The sequence below is a fragment of the Protopterus annectens genome, chromosome 3.part1, assembly GCF_019279795.1.
Source record: "Protopterus annectens isolate FY-2018-M chromosome 3.part1, PAN1.0, whole genome shotgun sequence".
Classification (NCBI taxonomy): Eukaryota; Metazoa; Chordata; order Ceratodontiformes; family Protopteridae; genus Protopterus; species Protopterus annectens.
In genome coordinates, this window is record NC_056732.1 from 1792727275 (window position 1) to 1792743720 (window position 16446).

The window sequence follows — 16446 nt, forward strand, 5'->3', positions numbered from 1 at the left end:
CATGGCTGTTCTTCGTCATCCTAACACTTTCTATGACTTGCATTACATGGCTGTTCTTCATCATCCTAACACTTTCTATGACTTGCATTACATGGCTGTTCTTCATCATCCTAACACTTTCTATGACTTGCATTACATGGCTGTTCTTCATCATCCTAACACTTTCTATGACTTGCATTACATGGCTGTTCTTCATCATCCTAACACTTTCTATGACTTGCATTACATGGCTGTTCTTCATCATCCTAACACTTTCTATGACTTGCATTACATGGCTGTTCTTCATCATCCTAACACTTTCTATGACTTGCATTACATGGCTGTTCTTCATCATCCTAACACTTTCTATGACTTGCATTACATGGCTGTTCTTCATCATCCTAACACTTTCTATGACTTGCATTACATGGCTGTTCTTCATCATCCTAACACTTTCTATGACTTGCATTACATGGCTGTTCTTCATCATCCTAACACTTTCTATGACTTGCATTACATGGCTGTTCTTCATCATCCTAACACTTTCTATGACTTGCATTACATGGCTGTTCTTCATCATCCTAACACTTTCTATGACTTGCATTACATGGCTGTTCATCATCCTAACACTTTCTATGACTTGCATTACATGGCTGTTCTTCATCATCCTAACACTTTCTATGACTTGCATTACATGGCTGTTCTTCATCATCCTAACACTTTCTATGACTTGCATTACATGGCTGTTCTTCATCATCCTAACACTTTCTATGACTTGCATTACATGGCTGTTCTTCGTCATCCTAACACTTTCTATGACTTGCATTACATGGCTGTTCTTCATCATCCTAACACTTTCTATGACTTGCATTACATGGCTGTTCTTCATCATCCTAACACTTTCTATGACTTGCATTACATGGCTGTTCTTCATCATCCTAACACTTTCTATGACTTGCATTACATGGCTGTTCTTCGTCATCCTAACACTTTCTATGACTTGCATTACATGGCTGTTCTTCATCATCCTAACACTTTCTATGACTTGCATTACATGGCTGTTCTTCATCATCCTAACACTTTCTATGACTTGCATTACATGGCTGTTCTTCGTCATCCTAACACTTTCTATGACTTGCAATACATTGATATGTCCTGTTTATCTCGTCCTGCTTCCTCAGTAGAGATGCTAAGTTTTATTTGTTTATTTATTTATATTACATTTGTTAACTGGGCTAGTCCAACTGGATATATTTCCATTTTCAACAGAGGCCCGGGGATAAAATCTCCAAAGTGCATAAAAAAAGATTAACATGCACAAATATGAAAGAAAGATTATGTTAAAGATATCATGGAGTATTCGCTAATTAAAAATAATTTATATTTGAGCAACACAACATAAAGGATTTTCATACATCAATATAAATGAAATTATATTAAAATAATCAGAGAGCATTAGCTACAGAGATAATACTATTTATGAAACTAATACCTAAAAGGTTAAGACACACATTCATAAAGATATGTCAGGTAGATTACAATACATACACAATTTCATTCAACTCATCTTATAGTTGAAAGAATAATTTTAGACAGTTATTACTTCCCAAGGGGAAAACAGTATTAATTGGTGAAGGGAGGCACTAAAGAGATAGGGCAATATCTAAAGCAGAGAATTAGTCATGGTAGCAGCAAGGACATAACCATTTTGTTTTAAGATGTTTCTTGAGACTTTATTTAATGAGTGGAAAGGAGGGAAGTAAAGTTAGATCTGATGGTAACAGGTTCCAATATTTTCCAACAGTATTAGAAAACAAGGAGTCACCTGCCAAGTTATTGGACTTGGTTATGGTAGCCAATAGTTTGGTGGAAGAGCGTAAGGATTTCAGGTTTGAATAGGGGGTAATAAGGTTAGAAAGTAATAGGTGTTTTGTTAGGTTGGTAGAAAATACTATTGACAATGGTAATTTCGGAAAGTATCAAGATGTTTTTAATTCGAGCCAGTCTAGCTGCTGTAGATTCAGACAGTGGTGCATTCTAAATGGGTTCTGCTCCTCTAAATTCATGATGTGGGGTCACACAGCCTGTACATTCGCAGTTTCTACCTCCATGCCACTGGCTACATAAAGGCTGCTATATGTAGCAGAAGTAACCCCAGGACAACCATGTCAGAGGCTGCATAGATGCTGCTGTACCCACCAGAAGTAAGCCCTGGTGGCATTCCAACAAAATGAAAAGAATATGGCTAAAATTATGAAGGTTAATTCCCATAAAAATAAAAACATTCATATCAAACTAAATAAGCACCTAAGAGGGCTAATTAAGTCAAGTACAGACAACTTTGAGGTTAAGATAGCCTTCCAAGTGAAAGGTAACCATAAGACCCTCTTTGGCTACATTAGCAACCTCAAGCGCAGCACACAGCAATGTGCTGAAATGGTGGTTAATAGTGCCACATTCACTGAGCCTGGTGATATAGCAAACTGTTAGCGAATGAATTCAGTTTCAATTTTACCACACCTTCACCCTCAACCACCCCCCCAAGATATAACCTCAAACAAAACCCTCCAACTATTACTACAGAATACGCAGTATCTGTGCTCATTAAATCTAAGAACACGGAATCAATGGGCTTTGATAACGTTCCAAGATGCTTCTGGAATTGTTTAAAATATGACTTATCAGGACCCCTGGAGTCATTTTTTAACGATAGTCTTAAAACAGGCTTTGTGCCATGTGAAAAAAGGACTGTGATGGTCATCCTCCTTTATAAGTGATGACCTTCAACAGATCCTGGAAACTACCAAGCCATTAGTCTGACTTATCATATCTGCAATGGCATGGAAAGAATTGTTCCCAATTTGGCTTTGTCAAAGGAAGGTAATCCTTACTGAATCTGATTGATATCTTTGAAAGGGTCACTAAGGCAATGGATGAGGGCAAATGGTGCATACTACCTACCTGGATTGGCTTAGGCATTTGAAACAGTTTCCCAGTCAGCCATTACCAACAAACTTAGAGAACTAGGACTAAACCCCTTTATAACATGCCAGATTACTAGCTGGCTCAATGATAGGATCCAGGAGGTTAGAATCAGTCAGGATGCCTCCACAAAGAGGTGAATCAGTAGTGGAGTCCCCTAGGGCTCTGTGATAACCTGTCTCCTCTTTAGCATGTACTTCACAGATGTCAAAGGCAACATCAAAGGTTTCTGGCTAGCCAAGTTAGCAAATGATTGCAAACTGGAAGCAGTCAGTGAATCCCCCCAAGATGTGAACACCCTTCAGGAAGGTCTAACACAGACAAATGCATCATGCGAAAGCCATGGCTTAAATCTTAATGCAAAGAAATGCATCATAGTACCTTTTGAGAAGTCATATACCCCCGAGTAACTATGTCATCAATAAACCACACCTAAAAGTTGATTCACTAGCCAGGGACATGAGAATACATGTAATCTAGCCTTTGACCGTGTCCCTAAGGTAGTAAAAAATCCTTTTATGTTGATCACATTATAAGCATGGGCATGAGATTTAGGTCTGCAGAGGTAATCATACCCCTGGATTCAGCCCTCACCCAGCTCATCATAAAGTAGAGCTGATCACCTCAAAGCCTGTCTTTTTATTCTGTGTCGTACAGACGTCTGAGACGTAATCTTTCCCTGGCATAGAACAGAAGATTAGTAAAGCAGAAGTTGAACAAATAGAGGATAAAATTATGGAATACCTGTGAAGTGAAGGATTTAGTGTAGAAAGTCTAACACAGGTTATGTCAAAGCATGATGGAACAATGAGTCCCCCAAGTAAGAAGAAACAGAAGGACTGGGAAATATCTAAACGAGAAATGTGGACATTGGAAAGAAATATAGGTTTAACCTGGTGCCAGATTTATGCAAAATAGAAAGCAAAACTAATCGATACAAAAAGCAGCACCAAAGATATTTGAAGGGGAAATACAAATGTATGCAGATATGGAAAATTTTAAAATACAAAAAAGTAAGAAAGCAAAAAGGGGTTAGTAGAAAAGAGAATTAGTAATGAGGATGTTAAAGAAACAGAAGCTGAAGTTATGGATTATCTGTGAAGTGAAGGATTTAGTGTAGAAAATCTAAACCTGGTAACATCACAGCGATGGAACAGTGAGCTCCCAAATTAAGGAGAAGCAGACGGAATGGGAAGCATCTGATGTGTTGCCATATGAACCTACTCTGGAGCCTTCAGTCGGAAACCAGCACAAAAGTTCAGTTGGAGTTGTACAGCAAGGGAAGGAACAGGAAATAGTGGCAACTCTAACACAGTCAATGTTGCTAACTGATAGTGCAGTGAGTTCCCATATGAAAGAGCAATGGATGACACAGTATGCAACTGAGGAGAATACGCCACAAGAAGATGTTCTGGAACCTTCTATAGAATGCCCGCAGGAACAGAGAACAAAGAATATGCCCTCAGTTTAGATGAAAAAGGTTTAAGGGAAGAGTTGCTTGATTTATTAGAGTTGGATAGACATATTAACATTAACGAAAGAAATAGATTACAGAAAGTCAATAAGATTTAAAATGTTAGACAACTGATAAAATAAAGAAACACAGTAATCAAGACTATTAACAGAAATTTATGTGATATAGCAAAAGTAAATAGGATATTTTACTAGGCAGCTAAATATAGGATGGTGTAGTGGTTCATAGGTTCATAGGTTCATAGGTTCATACCAGGCTATCTGCCCTAGGGAATTTATAAGCCTAGCCAGAGTGTGTTTGGCTTTCGCCACCCATTTTAAATTAATTTTGCTATGCCCTTTTTCGAGGTTAGTATACTGTGACTCTGTCTAACAGTGACACAGAAGTGATACCCGGGGTAAACCTACGATCTCTCATCCACTCATCAAGATTCCTCTTGAAGAGAGTCAATGAGGGACTCTGCCAAACCTGGACTGGGATTTTATTCCAGAGTGAAGGGAGCCTCTGGGTTATGAATCTGTCCCTCCAGCATGTCCTATTTATTTCAGTGCTGAGGTTCAAGTCTCTCGAGCACGTAGCTCGATTGGATTTGGATTTTCTGAGGTGCAGCATGTCCATTAATTCCAGATTGGACATGGCTTTATACGTCAGGCACAGATCGCCTCTGAGCAGGCGGTATGCTACTGAGTAGAGCTGGAGTTTCTTTAACCGGACAGCATATGGCATCTGTTTGAGCCCTTTGATCCTCTTGGTGAGGTACTTTTGGGGTCTTTCCAGTTGCTGTAGGTGTCTGGTAAGGTACATCCCAAAAGGGGCATTGTACTCAATTATGGGCCTGATGAGGGATGAGTAAAGAGGCACGATGACCTCCCCTGATCTAGATGTGAATCCCTTCATGATTAGGTGGGCTATATAAAATGTTTTTCTAACCACTTTGGCCACGTGGTTGTCAAATGAGAGATTTCTATCAACTTGGGTTCCCAGGTCCCTAATTACATCTTTCGTACTTAATGGATTACCACCTATGTGGTAATTTGTGGGCACTTTGTTTTTGCTAAAGGGGATGACTATACACTTTTTGGCATTTAGCTTGAGGCCATGGCTCTGGCACCAGTTGTCTGTTTCTATGAGGCCCTTTTGGAGGATGCTTGTGTCAGCTGGAGAGTCAATTATGGCGCCCAGTTTGCAGTCATCTGCAAACTTGGTCAGCCATAGTCCTTCCATGTTGGCCTGTACCTCCAAGAAATATATACCAAACAAGAGAGGTCCCAGGACTGAGCCTTGTGGGATGCCACTTGTAACTGGTTTGGAGTCTGACATGGCTCCAGCAATTCTAACCATGTGGTTCTGTCCTTGAGCCAGTTTGCATCCCATCTAGTGACATAGGGGTTCATATTTAAGCTGGTGAGCTTATCTATAATGCCCGAGTGGGGTATTATATCGAAGGCTTTTGCGAGGTCCAGGTAGGCTGTGTGGACCACCTTCCCCTCGTCAATGGCCTTGGTGACTGTTTCAAAGAAATTGACCAGGTTTAAGAGGCAGGATCTGCCCTTAACAAAGCCGAACTGGGTAGGATCCAGTGTCTGTAGGTCCCCAATATCTTTATTTATGAGGTCCATGATGACCCTTTCCATAGCTTTGCAGACCAAGCTAGTGAGACTTATGGGGCAATAGTTTCCAGGATCCGTTGAGGCACCACCTTTGTGGAGAGGGACCACTGTTGCTGTATGCCACTCTTTGGGTACATATCCTGTAGTAAGGCTGAGATTGAACAGTAGTTTTATGTTTGGGTTTAGCTCTTCTTGGAGTTCATGTAGGACGCAGCCCGGGACACCGTTTGGTCCCATTATGCTGTGTTTTTTGCTTTGGGGAGGGTGGCTCTTACCTGAGCATCTGAGATGTCAGGGGGGCAGCACTCTGCTGGGATAGATATTTGCCCTTTTGGTGGGGAGGGGGGAGAAGTTTGTGCTGAACCTGTCAGCTAGGATGTTGGCAATGTCTGTGGGTTTGGTGTATTTTTTGTCATTTTGGACTAATTCTGAGCATATCTGGGAATTCCCACCCAGGTTCCTAAAATAACTAAAGAAAGCCTTGTGATTATCCTTAGTGTCCTGTGCAATTTTTCTCTCGAAGCTGGCCTTAGATGATTTTTTGAGTGCCCGTAGTTTTTTGCTAATACTTATCAGAGATGCCTTCCCTTTTTGGGATTTTGCTCTATCATGTAGTAGCTTCCTCCTTCTGTTGTATAGTTTGTTTATGGCTGGGGTCCACCAGACAGGATGCCTGCCTTTGGAGGATTGGGTCTTAGTTTTATTTGGGATTGCATGATCCATGCATTCCTGAAGGTGTTCATAGAATGTGTTTATAAAGGATTCTGCGGTCTGGGCCATATTCTCCACAGGCCCGGGGGCTTTGAAGGATTCCACCTCGGTTTTGAGGAGTGTGAAATTTGCTTTAGAGAAGTTTTTCACTGTGGTTTTCTGGGCATGGGGTGGGGTCGGGATGTGAAGATTAGTTTATGGTCTGATCTTCCCAGTGAGGGATACACTTCTGGTCTGGAGCATAGAGTCCCCATGTTGGTGATGATCAGGTCCAGTATGTTTTCCCCTCTTGTGGGAGTTGTAGCAAGTTGTTCCATAGCATTTGAGTTTATAAATTCTAGGAACCTTTGGGCTAGGGTGTTGGAGCTAGAGTAATGCTCCCAGTCTATGTTTGGGTAGTTGAAGTCTCCCAATATAATGGTGTTTGGAAAGACCTTCATATTTTCCAGTGTTCTCAGGAAGGCCGAGTGGGGTTCCTGAGTTTGGGAGGGTGGTCTGTAGCAGGCTATAAACTGGAAGGCAGTTTTATCCATTGTTAGTTGCACATGGATAGTCTCTGATGCTTTGTGCTGTGCCAACAACCTGGAGGTGTGGGTATCTTTGACGAATATTGATACTCCCCCTCTTTTTGTGGTGCAGTTGTTAGTGTTGTTACCTCACAGTAAGAGGTTCTCTAGCTTGATTCTCAGCTGGGGTGCCTTCTGTGCAGAGTCTGCATGTCCTCCCTGCATTCCTGTGGGTTTCCTCTGGGTCTTCTGGTTTCCTCCCACATTCCAAAGACATGCACTTGGAGAATTTTTTCCTGGGCATCTACTGAAAATTGACTCATTCCAAGTCAGACTTTCCCAATAAACAAATGTTAAATAAAAATAAATTAATAACAGATAAAGTCTTATAACAAAAATACAGGGCTGTAAGGGAAGAAATCAAATGCCAACAGGAAAGTACTAAATAAAGAAAATTATAAACCAATTAAGACAAGAAATGTCACTGTTAGAAAAGTATGGAAGAAGGAACAGATTAATAAATATACTTAGAAAGGCAGAGGTGATAAAAGCAATGCATAGTATTAGAATAGTCCAGGATCTTTTGTACGTTATTGCAAATAATAAATTAAATATATCGGGACAGGCAGAAAAGGTTAAAACATATACGATAAATATAAAGGAAAAGCACAAAATAGTTCTTTTATGATAAAAAAGTTTTATAGAGAACTGGGAAAGAAATCAAAAGAAATATAAACACCAAACAAAAAAGAATTAGACACATTTTGGGAAAATAAATATGTATGAAGACCTGTGGAACATAAAGATAAACAGTAAGAAGTTGAGGAAGTAACAGCCAGAGAAATTGAAGCAAAAATTGGAAAAACTCAGGCCCAGATGTAATATCCAACTCCTGGCTAAAAGTATTAACATCTTATTTGAAAATTTAGCCCTGAGTAAGAAGTATTTATATGCACACCCCGAACAGATGCCAACTTGGTTAACAACAGGAAAACAATACTTCTCCTTAAGAGTGAACCAGCAAGATATTTCAAAAACTATAGACCACTAACTTGCCTTCCGACAATGTATAAACTATAGCACTGAATCGGATGCTGACAGAGTTTATAGTCATTTAAAAGAAAACTTAATCATGTCAGTAGAACAAAAAGGGTGAAAGTCAGTTGTTAAATAAAGTCATAAGGGAGATCTGTAAAAAGGGGAAGAATCTACGTATGGCATGGATAGATTACAAGAAAGGATTTGACAGCCTTGTTTATTCATGGATAAAAGAGTGCTAACAGATATATAAGATATGCCCTACGTTGATTAACTATATTACAGTGATCATGAAACAGTGGCAAACCACTTTGTAGCTAAGCCATTATAACGGACAAATTATTACCCCAGGGATAAAAATTCAAATGGGACATTCCAGAGTGTCACCGCTGCAAGTATTTCCCTTAACCCATTAAGCTGTCTACTTAATAGATTAGGTCATGGCTACAATCTGACTCCCAGAAAACAAGTGTAAAGACTTCTTATCTTCTTTTTGTGGATGATTTAAAACTGTATAGCTCATCAGATGAGAAGCTGAATGCATAACTGCAAGTGGCCATAACTTTCTCAGATGATATACTGTAAGTATGTCATTTGGTCTTGATAAATGTGCAAAAGTAACCTTTAAGGCAGGAAAGCTGCAGCACCAAGAAAATAGTCTGGAACAGGAATGTGATATAAAGGAACTTGAGCAGGAGGGAGTGTATAAATATTTTGAAACTGATGAGGGATCATGAATAAAACATGAACAAATGCAAACAAAACTCAGTGAAGAAAACTATAATTAATACTGAATGCAGCCTTGACATCTCAGATATAAACCAGTCTGCTCTTCCTTTTCTAATTTATGGTTCTGGGGAAAATTTATTTATTTGGCATTTGTTTATTGAGAAAGTCTGACTGGGCATGAATCCCATTTTCAGTGGAGACCCAGGGGAAAAACTTCTAACCTACATAGTTAAATTAATAAACTACATAATATTATCGCATGAAGTGCAGTAACAAATAATAGAATCAACATATAAGATAAATACAAGTCATATCACAAAATCATACAGTGAATATTGAACAATAGTCATAGGATATTGATCACCTAGTAAAGTACAATAAACAGTGATTGTGATAACCCACCACTGGACCAGTAATCAAGGAGCCTCAATCCTCACCACTGGCAACAGTGGGGGATGTTCACTGGGAGGATAACAGATACACACACAGTATTTCTAGATGCAGCTCTCTGCATCAAGTGAAATTTCCCCTAAGAGCACAAAGACACCACAGTCGGTCCAGGACTGGTTTCTCCCTCTTTCTCCAGATCCCCAATAACACTTCCCACTGGCACAGCTATCAAGTTGAAATCTCAGCTGAGTGACCAAGCCAAGACCTCCAGCACCCTCTCTGTCCAACCAGATCTTCATGTCCATGTCCAATTAGCTGACACACACACTCTGAGGTTTTATTCACACACACACACACACACACACACACACACACACACACACACACACACACACACACACACACACCTGGGCAAGGCTGGCACTTGTTTACTAGCTATGCCCCCTTCTGCCCAGACTATAAGGTAGTTTCCCCTGCCACCAGTCACTCCTTATCAACTACTTTTAGGGTCTTAATAAAAGGTGTCCAATCTTACTGTGTAATATTAATACTAATACAAATGGTAGTTTGACCAAGAGCAAGTTATTAGGAGTGGCCCATGCAGTGTCACCAAATAAATATGCAAGTACTCTCAAAACTTAAATATCTCTACACAGATCAGCCACAATGAAAGGTTTAAATATATTTAATAATAACTAATAAAAGAAAAAGACAACACTATGTATTCACAGTGACATCAGAGTTCAAAACCACAGGAAATGTTTAAAATAACATTGCAGTATGGGCTCACACAAATAAAGAAAAATATCTAAACTAAGCTGCACTATATTCCTGAGTATATCTAAGATAATTACTATAACCTAATAACTTACTAATAAAGCAAGCCAGATGTGATGAATGTTTTTGTAGTTGCTGTCAGGTCCATGATAGAATGCAGAATGCTCTGTCTCACTTAGAGACTTCTCAGAATAATATCTCAAATATTACTACGGGGATAGGTTGCAGAATGACATCACTTCTTGTCATCTGACTTTTAGTTCCCAGGCCAAACCCCTTATTGCTAGAAGCTGGCAGCATTTAGCATCTACCTGTAAAAATATATAGAGATGGGTTTCTGCTCAGATCTTTGGCAGATGTTGGAATTCATAAAACAATTGGATTCCTTCATGCTTTCAAGACTAATAATTAGTTCACCCTAAAGACAATACAGAAAGCTTCCCAGTAAAGACTTTATTTCTCTTGCTGCATTGAGAACTGAAAGATACCATCTTTTATGGCCTAGCCTATAAAGTAATTTAATTTCAGATATTTTTCTAAAGTTTGCTGGACTGAAGTTAACCTCCTGTATTCCAGTTTTCACTGTTACAATATATACATATAAACAGTTACTATAGTGCACATACATTTCTGTTCTCATCCAGTAGGGCACACTGTGGATACATTTTAAACACAGCACTTTGCAAAAACCTTTTCAACACAAATGTCTGCACAGAGCAGTTTGATATACACATGACATACAGTTCTAATACATTTGCAACACAAACATCTTATATGACATACAGTTCTAATACAGTTGTAACTCCAGCATCTTGCCTAAATTACTTTGATATTTACAAATGGCATATAATTACCAACCATATTTCAGCCAGCTGTGCTGGCAGTACCTCCTTTTGTCACAGTGATAAGCAATGGTAAAGATGTTAAGCATCTTCAATACTGGCAAAAGACTAAGAGCAAGGAAAGAGAATTCCAGTTGGGGGAGATTAGGAAATGGTGTAAAACCATCCACACCCCATCCACATTGAAGATGACAAATGTCATCCCTCTACATAGACATGAATGGGGAGTAACACCATCCACACCCCATCCACATGGAGGATGGCCAGTGTCATCCCACTAGACAGATAAGAATGAGGAGTAGCACCATCCACACCACATCCACGTGGAAGATGACCAATGTAATCCTTCTATACAGACAGGAATAAGGAGTAGCACCATCCACACCACATCAACATGGAAGATGGCCAATGACATCCCTCTACACAGACATGACTGAGTAGTAGCACCATCCCCACCCCATCCACATGGAAGATGGCCAATGTCATCCCCCTAAATAGACATGAATGTGGAGTGGCACCATCCACACCCAATCAACATGGAAGATGACCAATGTCATCCCTCTACGCAGACATGAATGAGGATAGCACCATCCGCACCGCATTCACATCTAAGATGGCCAATGTCATTCTCTAGACAGACATGAATGAAGAGTAGTACCATCCACAACCCATCCACTTGCAAGATGGCCAATGTCATCCCACAACACAGAAATGAATGAGGAGTTACACCATCCACACCCCATCCACATGGAAGATGACCAATGTCATCCATCTACACAGAAATGAATGAGGAGTACACTATCCACACCCCATCCACATGGAAGATGACCAATGTCATCACTCTACACTGGCATGAATGAGGAGAAGCACCATCCAAACCACATCCACATGGAAGATGACCAATGTCATCCCTCTACACAGACATGACTGAGGAGTACACCATCCACACCCCATCCGCATTGAAGATTGCCAATGTCATCCCTCTACACAGACATGAATGAGTAGTAGCACCATAGACACCCATCCACATGGATGAAGACCAATGTCATCCCTCTACACAGACATGAATTAGGATTAACACAATCCTCATGGAAAATGGACCAATGTCATCCCTCTACACAGACATGAATGAGGAGTTAAACCATCCACACCCCATCCACATGGAAGATGACCGATGTCATCCCTCAACACAGACATGAATGAGGAGTACACCATCCACACCCCATCCATGTGGAAGATGGCCAATGTCATCCCGCTACAAAAACATGAATGAGGAGTAGCACCATCCACACCCCATCCACATTGAAGATGACCAATGTCATCCCTCAACACAGACATGAATGAGGAATAGTACCATCCATGCCCTATCCACATGGAAGATAGCCAATGTCATCCCAAAACACAGACATGAATGAGGAATAGCACCATCCACACCCCATCCACATGGAAGATGGCCAATGTCATCCCTCTACACAGACATGAATGAGGATTGCCACCATCCTTACCCCATCCACATGGAAGATGACCAATGTCATCCCTCTACACAGACATGAATGAGGAGTAGCACCATCCACACCCCATCCACATTGAAGATGGCCAATGTCATCCCTCTACACACATGAAAGAAGAGTAACACCACCCACACCCCACCAACATTGAAGATGACCAATGTCATCCCTCTACACAGACATGAATGAGGATAGCACCATCCACACCCCATCCATATGGAAGATGGAGAATGTCATCCCTCTACACAGACATGAATAGGGGGTAGCACCATCCACGCCCCATCCACATTGATGAAGACCAATGTCATATCTCTACACAGACATGAATGAGGTTAGCACCATCCACACCCCATCCACATGGAAGATGACCAATGTCATCCCTCTACACAGACATGAATGAGGAGTAGCACCACCCACACCCCATCCACATGGAAGATGACGAATGTCATCCCTCTACACAGACATGAATAAGGAGTAGCACCATCCACTCCCCATCAACATGGAAGATGACCAATGTCATCCCTCTACACTGACATGAATGAGGAGTAGCACCATCCACACCCAATCAACATTGAAGATGACCAATGTTATCCCTCTACACAGACATGAATGAGGAGTAACACAATCCACACCCCATCCACATGGAAGGTGGCCAATGTCATCCACCTACACAGACATGAATGAGGAGTAGCACCATCCCCACCCCATCCACATGGAAGATGGCCAATGTCACCCCTCTGCACAGACATGAATGAGGAGAAGCAGCATCCAAACCCCATCCACATGGAAGATGGCCAGTGTCATCCCTCTACACAGACATGAATGAGGGGTAGCACCATCCACACCCCATCAATATTGAAGACGGTCAATGTCATCCCTCTACACAGACATGAATGAGGAGTAGCACCATCCACGCCCCATCCACATGGAAGATGTCCAATGTCATCCCTCTACACAGACATGAATAAGGAAAAGCACCATCCACACCCCATCCACATTGAAGATGGCCAATGTCATCCCACTACACAGACATGAATAAGGAATAGCACCATCCACACCCCATCCACATTGAAGATGGCCAATGTCATCCCCCTACACAGACATGAATGAGGAATAGCACCATCCACACCCCATCCACATGGAAGATGGCCAATGTCATCCCTCTACACAGACATGAATGAGGAGTAGCACCATCCACACCCCATCCACACTGAAGATGGCCAATGTCATCCCTCTACACAGACATGAATGAGTAGTAGCACCATCCACACCCATCCACATGGAAGAAGACCAGTGTCATCCCCCTACACAGACATGAATGAGGAGTAGCACCATCCACACCCCATCCACATGGAAGATGGCCAATGTCATCCCTCTATACAGACATGAATGAGGAGGTGCACCATCCACACCCCATCCACATGGAGGATGACCAATGTCATCCCTCTACACAGACATGAATGAGGAATAGCACCATCCACACCCATCCACATGGAAGAAGACCAATGTCATCCCCCTACACAGACATGAATGAGGAGTAGCACCATCCACACCCCATCCACATGGAAGATGACCAATGTCATCCCTCTACACAGACATGAATGAGGAGTAGCACCATCCACACCCCATCCACATGGAAGACGGCCAATGTCATCCCTCTACACAGACATGAATGAGGAGTAGCACCATCCACACCCCATCCACATGGAAGATGACCAATGTCATCCCCTACACAGACATGAATGAGGAGTAGCACCATCCACACTCCATCCACATTGAAGATGGCCAATGTCATCCCTCTACACAGACAAGAATGAGGAGTAGCACCATCCACATTGAAGATGGCCAATGTCATCCCTCTACACAGACATGAATGAGGAGTAGCACCATCCACACTCCATCCACATGGAAGATGACCAATGTCATCCCTCTACACAGACATGAATGAGGAGTAGCACCATCCACACCCCATCCACATGGAAGATGACCAATGTCATCCCTCTACACAGACATGAATGAGGAGTAGCACCATCCACACCCCATCCACATGGAAGATGACCAATGTCATCCCTCTACACAGACATGAATGAGGAGTAGCACCATCCACACCCCATCCACATGGAAGATGGCCAATGTCATCCCTCTACACAGACATGAATGAGGAGTAGCACCATCCACACCCCATCCACATGGAAGATGGCCAATGTCATCCCTCTACACAGACATGAATGAGGAGTAGCACCATCCACACCCCATCCACATGGAAGATGGCCAATGTCATCCCTCTACACAGACATGAATGAGGAGTAGCACCATCCACACCCCATCCACATTGAAGATGACCAATGTCATCCCTCTACACAGACATGAATGAGGAGTAGCACCATCCACACCCCATCCACATTGAAGATGGCCAATGTCATCCCCCTACACAGACATGAATGAGGAATAGCACCATCCACACCCCATCCACATGGAAGATGGCCAATGTCATCCCTCTACACAGACATGAATGAGGAGTAGCACCATCCACACCCCATCCACATTGGAGATGACCAATGTCATCCTCTAGACAGACATGAATGAGGAGTAGCACCATCCACACCCCATCCACATGGAAGATGACCAATGTCATCCCTCTACACAGACATGAATGAGGAGTAGCACCATCCACACCCCATCCACATGGAAGATGACCAATGTCATCCCTCTACACAGACATGAATGAGGAGTAGCACCATCCACACCCCATCCACATTGAAGATGACCAATGTCATCCCTCTACACAGACATGAATGAGGAGTAGCACCATCCACACCCCATCCACATGGAAGATGACCAATGTCATCCCTCTACACAGACATGAAAGAGGAGTAGCACCATCCACGCCCCATCCACATTGAAGATGGCCAATGTCATCCCCCTACACAGACATGAATGAGGAGTAGCACCATCCACACCCCATCCACATGGAAGATGGCCAATGTCATCCCTCTACACAGACATGAATGAGGAGTAGCACCATCCACACCCCATCCACATGGAAGATGGCCAATGTCATCCCTCTACACAGACATGAATGAGGATTGCCACCATCCTTACCCCATCCACATGGAAGATGACCAATGTCATCCCTCTACACAGACATGAATGAGGAGTAGCACCATCCACACCCCATCCACATGGAAGATGACCAATGTCATCCCTCTACACAGACATGAATGAGGAGTAGCACCATCCACACCCCATCCACATTGAAGATGGCCAATGTCATCCCCCTACACAGACATGAATGAGGAATAGCACCATCCACACCCCATCCACATGGAAGATGGCCAATGTCATCCCTCTACACAGACATGAATGAGGAGTAGCACCATCCACACCCCATCCACATTGAAGATGGCCAATGTCATCACTCTACACAGACATGAATGAGGAGTAGCACCATCCACACCCCATCCACATGGAAGATGGCCAATGTCATCCCTCTACACAGACATGAATGAGGAGTAGCACCATCCACACCCCATCCACATGGAAGATGGCCAATGTCATCCCTCTACACAGACATGAATGAGGAGTAGCACCATCCACACCCCATCCACATGGAAGATGACCAATGTCATCCCTCTACACAGACATGAATGAGGAGTAGCACCATCCACGTCCCATCCACATGGAAGACGGCCAATGTCATCCCTCTACACAGACATGAATGAGGAGTAGCACCATCCACACCCCATCCACATGGAAGATGACCAATGTCATCCCTCTACACAGACATGAATGAGGAGTAGCACCATCCACACCCCATCCACATGGAAGATGGCCAATGTCATCCCTCTACACAGACATGAATGAGGAGTAGCACCATCCACACTCCATCCACATTGAAGA